Source organism: Physcomitrium patens, chromosome 2, assembly GCF_059467195.1.
Source record: "Physcomitrium patens ecotype Gransden chromosome 2, ASM5946719v1, whole genome shotgun sequence".
Lineage (NCBI taxonomy): Eukaryota > Viridiplantae > Streptophyta > Bryopsida > Funariales > Funariaceae > Physcomitrium > Physcomitrium patens.
The window spans coordinates 8,557,534-8,563,709 of NC_143411.1; the positions used below are offsets into that span (position 1 = coordinate 8,557,534).

General features: G+C 28.4%; 1 long non-coding RNA gene across 2 annotated transcripts; it reads right to left on the reverse strand.

Moving 5' to 3' along the window:
• Positions 1-461: 461 nt before the first annotated feature.
• LOC141045094 (uncharacterized) lies at positions 462-2,750 on the reverse strand. Of its 2 annotated transcripts, XR_012217002.2 has the most exons (4): positions 2,170-2,750; positions 1,635-1,799; positions 1,142-1,207; positions 462-965 (listed from the first exon to the last, which is right to left on the reverse strand). It is a non-coding gene; the product is annotated as an uncharacterized LOC141045094 (long non-coding RNA). The 2 variants fall into 2 exon arrangements; XR_016499163.1 differs by having other exon boundaries at positions 462-1,207.
• Between the last annotated feature and the right edge of the window lie 3,426 nt (positions 2,751-6,176).

A 6,176-nucleotide genomic window follows, 5' to 3' on the forward strand; every position in this document is an offset into this window, starting at 1 on the left:
AAGAATGATGTTAAGAAGAGTGAAGAAGGCTTCACTCTTACCTCCATATATATTATTAAATTAAAAATTATTTGGCAATGTTTTATAGAACCTTTAACATATGTCTAACTTATAAGATAAGTTTACTCTATATATTCCACATGGTTTACTTATACCACAAGTCATCAATGTGTGTAACATGTATCTAATTTGTTGGCCAAGCTTTTAACCTACTATTCAATCACATACACATCAAAAGTCAAATTTGTATTTATGAAGCTTCTACAAAGCTATTCTATAAGATATTATCAAATCTACTTTCATTTACTTTGAACCTAACAATTCTTATGAGAATAATTATATATGTTCATAACAAACACTCTATTATTCAATATAAGTCTTTATTATATTTTATAAAAAGTATAATAATAAATTGTTGAGATATTTTTTTCTTTTGAAGAACATTATTATACTTCTAGAACTTCAAAGAATGTTGATTTATTGAATGTTAATTGAAACAAAATAATTTTGACTAATAGTTAGTTGTTTTCTTTCATTTTTATTCATGCCTTCTATCAATGTCATCTATTTCTAAATTTAAAATTTTACAAAAAAGACATAGGCATGATTTTATAATTAAACTAATTTCATTTTGGAAAGTGACTCATAGATCAAATGCTTTGAATATGAATTTGAAAAAAACAAAACAAACAAAAACAAAAACACTCACATTCTAAAGACTTGTTGATCACATTTTTTTTTTTTGTTTAATAGCACAAAGAAATTTAAAAAACATGTGTACAACCACCACAACATAATAAACCAAAGAATGCAAATGCACCACAAGAACTCAACTCCTAGAAATTAGTGTACTCACATAGATTTTGCTCCTTGCAGCTCAGCACTTCGTACAGATTTGGTTCCCATTGCCGCACTCCGCATAGATTTCTCTTTCAATAGTGAAGCACTCAACACCAGGCGCAAAGCTACACTACCAGTTTTAGGTTAACTACAACATCGAATGCTTCGACACAACTGTAGCAAGACAACACCAAGCACTCTCAAAGATTAGCACAACATAATATATTTGCATATGACGATTATGTGCAGTAAATAACGTAGCTGCAATAATGAGAATAGAAGGCTGCTGGTGAAGGATCACCATATGGTGAACTATATCGATGATATGAACCAGCAGCAGTAAAACTGGGGTCTCCCTACTGAGTGCCTGCAAAGAAAGGAGAAAACGACCGAGATCGGTTGCCTAAGGTGGGTAAGAACTTTTCTTTGTCAGTTTATCTCAAACGCCTAATCAAACCTGTATCTTTGGCTATACCATGATGTGATCGCAGAATTTCACGGTAGATCATAAGAGAGAGAATACAACACATTGATTGAAATCGAGTGTTGCAAGTTGGCTAAGTATCACACAACGACAAAGGCAGGCCAGGTCTAAATTCGAACGAACAAAATGAAGTTGCAGGCTGTGTCATTCTAAATGAATTCTTTTTCCAGAATGATGTGTTCCGACCTAAGGTTATTGAAAGCTTCTGTAGAGACGAAGTCAACGATGAAACAATTTCTCATGAAAATTCCTACATGGTGACCAATGTGCTGTCGAAGCATCTAGTAAAATCACATTGATAGGTGCTCACTCAAAGTTCGTGCAGTTTCAGCTTCGCGACAACACCAATTTATTCTGAGTAGGCGTTGAGCCAGAACTAGCTATGAGTCCTGAAAATCTACTGGAAACGATTCCGAGCTCGCTTGGAGAAGTCTTTGTTGCAAACAAGCGTCCGTTGCACCATGTTTTAATGTGGCTACAAAATCAAACTAAGAAAGTATCGTGAGCGCGATATAAGCAGCGAGTGGAATCTAAGCCAACTTGCAACACTGTCCCGACTACAATCCCAACACTCTCATCATCAAGAGTCCCTCGCACTCTCATGCATTTCACAGACACTCCCCGTAGAGTCAATGAACAGGAGACTAGTCCAGCAGGCCTAGCACAGCATTGAAGACCTCACATACCAAGACTTCGACGCTACATCTACAAGCATTCGCTACTCTGAACCGAATCAAGGTCAGATATCTCGACACAATATGCTGAAACCACGCACTCTATCTCAAAGAACCTTAACCTCCAACTCCTAAACCCGATAGAAATATCAGTGGTAGGGCTATTCTTACCGATTAACGAACTCGAACCACATATGGATGAGAGGACCCGCAATGATCGAGATTACACGCTCAAAAACTCAAGAGCCGCGTATCTAGCTCACACGACGGCCATAGAATGCGTATTGTGAGAGCGAGAGACATGTTTCAGAGCAATTCTGCTTTGCCTACATGATCCCAACCTTACTACCGCTCACACAACACAGTGTTGCCTTCACGAAATTGGCGTAACCGCTCGCTGGGGATACAGAAAAACGAGAGCTATGGCACTACGAAGCAAATCGAGGTGCTAGGAAGGAAGGAGACGCCGCTTCCAATCTGCAACACGGTGAGCACTGATTTGAATCCGACATATCGTGCGAGAACTTTTGAATTACCAGCAGCAAAATATGTCGTATTCTATTTTCTAGTTGACAATCTATAATGCTACAAACGTAATCTTATAAAAAATTAAGTTAAAAAAATTATTTTAACCATCAGCTAAGTTATATTATTTTATGCAGAAACTTATCCTAATATCTAATATTTTGAATAGTCCTTACAAAAAGCTTGATATACATTGAAATCAATAATTTGATATATTTTGAAAGTTTATTTATGTGTTGGACACTATGAAGATTTTCTTTTAATTCCTTTTTAATATGAATTGACTTGTTGCACAAAATAAGAAACAGTTTTGACAAAATGGTCTATAATTACCAAGGGTAAGTACATATTATTAAATCTTTTAAGTTTGGCAACAAATTATATTCATTAAAATAACAATTGCCATTTATGAATATATATATATATATATATACACACATTTTAATCATATCTTTAATACTTTTGAACCTTAGTTATTGAACGTGTATTAAAAAATTAAATATGTACTTTGACATATATTCTCGTTTGTAACTATTAATAATTAATAATTATAAAATTTACTCTTTAAAAAATAAATCATTATGCATAAATTACAACATGTTCAAATACTACGAAACAAATATAATTTTTACATGTATATACAATAATTTTTTTAAATTAAAAAAATTATACAATATATGTACATATTATTAATTAGATATTTTGATATGCCTTAAATATTTTATTTTTAAATTCTTAAAAATAGGTTTTAAAAATAAAATAATAAAATTTATTAATATTAATATTTGAATTTGAATTTTACTTGTAGTAAGACAAGTTATAATTACTGATTTATATTTTGTATTCTTAATTAAATAATATTTATGATTTAAAATTTAAAAAATAAATAAATTATTAATTTTTGTGATTTTACCCATCTAGAGAGATGTACTTCTATTTAAGTATTTTTTATGTAAATAAATATTTTCATATACAATAGATTAAGCACCAAAAATCAACATAAAATATGCAATCAAAATCAAAATCAAATACAAATACAAATTTACAATTAATATACTCTCAAAGAAATATGGAAAATTTAAATACTACTAAGTCAAGCTATCTTATACATCATGAAGAGAAAATTCAAGAAAACAAATGTGTGTAGAAAAATCCTAAAAAAATTATTAAAAGACTAATCACCATAGTCAAATAAAATCTTATAACAAAGACTTTTTTTCTCTCAAAACCATCCACAAGCCTTGACTTGACAAGAATGTTAAGTCAAGGAGTTTTTCCATCTAAGTCCAAACTCTAATTGATACTAACAATGTCAATTAATGGAAAATATTGAATAAATGAGAATCCACTCAATTAAAGTAAATTATATCTATTCAATAGTATTTGGCACTTGATGTTATATCACATAACAATTATTATATAAATAAAGATTATTATACATAATAAATTGAGTCCAAAAATCAATATGAGTTATGCAATTTGAACCAAATATAAATGTATATGCAATATACTTTTAAATGCTTTCTATATTTAATTAGAAGCCTCTTTACTTAACAAGAAAAATACACATATAATTGGAGATAAATACTACAAATATATTGCTACAAAATTATACATATCTAAGTTGATATTATAGAAGCTAAACTACCAAAATAATATATCAAATATAACAGAAAGAATCTTTAATCCTTATAAATAGATGACACATGACTGAAAGACTTCTTACAACAAGGAAAAATTCAATCTTTTAAAAATAGAGTCAAAAGAGGTGGTATTAAGCATGTCATATGTCATCCATGTTTGCATTGATTACAAAGTAGCAATCGCTTTTTTTTCACTACATACAAAACAAGGAAGACCATCTGACACAACTCTTAGTTTAAGATGTACAAAATCATCAATATAAAGATGAAAAAGAGCATAATTCTTTGAAAGCTCTTTATGCTCATATCTATCCTTGCTTTCAAGTAACAAAATTCTATTGAGCAATCCATTCTTAATACAAAGAATTGTACATTTTGCATTTACATAAAATATTATAGGCACCTTATATTGTAAATATACATGATCTTCTTTGAAGAATCTCCACAATAAAGGTTAATAAGCTCTATTATAAATGCAAGCATATTATAAAATATTATAATATTGAACAATAAATAAGTTTTTAATAGCCATGGCAATGACCTTCTTAAAGAATTTTCTTCAATTATACACATATTAAACCTAAATATTACAATTATATAAGCCTACAATTAAAATTAGTTTTTCAAGTACTGAATTTCATAGAATTGGCTTCCATCTAATCAACTAGTTAAGACTATAACATATCAAAGATACTTGCCTATTAAAGCAATAATCCATTACAATCTATAACAATATTAAATTTCAATCACAATATTTGTCATGAAGTAATCCATATTTTTGTAAACCATATTTAATAGTCTAAACAATCTGTTCAATCAAGCTATTTGTTTGAGAATGATTTCTAAAGGTGATATAATGATCTATTAAAACTTTTATATATAAGCCTCAAAAGTTTCAAGAAACTCCTTCTTTTGATTGATTAAGACTTCAAAAATTGATTTAAATTATCTTAGATACAATTTTTTAAAAAAATTACTAATTTTAAAGAATTTTGTAGCAAAGCTAGAAATTCAATCAACTTGCTAAAATGCTCCATTATTACCAATACATAATTATTTCCATGTTAGATAACAATAAATAGCCTAATAAAGTTCAAAGATCATTAGTAGTCCAAATTCATAATAGATTAGGCCTCAACTCAGGAGAAAAAGTGTTAAAATTTAACCTAACTTCATTGCATATTTTACACCAAAAAACATATGTAGCAACTTCTTGATACATGTTAGTACTAAATTTTTCTTTCAATAAAACCTTATTATTTAGTGATTAATCCATTTCATATCAAAAATAGCTGAAAGAAATTTCTTTCATTTACACTTGTATAAGATTTCAAGGTCTTTCTATATATTATTAATCACTTGAATTCTATCAGATTCTTCATCTAAGTATTGATCAAGTATTAAAATTATAAAACTTGGAATCAAATTCAAATATGTGATTACATACCATATAAGAATTACTTCTATATTACAATTTCTATGCTATTGAGTTTTGATTAAGTTATTTTTTAAAAGACTTAGATTAAAAAATAAAATTGTCAACATCCAAATTAATAATGTTTGTCCAATATACAACTTCAAAATCATACTTTAGAAGTATAATAGTCCATCTAGTAAGCCTGCTAGTAATTTTTTTTAATTCCATAAGCTACTTCAAAGATTGATGGTTAGTCATTAATACAACTATTGCTCATACAAATAAAGTCGGAAGTAAGCAATGTCAAAAACATTATGAAAGCTTTTTTCTTATAAGATATATAGTTGGATTCTATATTATTATTGCTTTTAAAAGCAAATACAATAACATATTCTATCAAAGACTTATATATTTGTATAGATTTATGGAATTAAATATAAATAAGTAGAAGTAAATAAATTTAATATTATTTTATAGAAAAGCTTCTTAAAAGCTTTATAATTGTAGATTTGATTTTTTATGTATTTATAGATGATTAGTAGATTAAAAACTTAATAAATAAATTGACTATATATAATACATGTTAATAACTT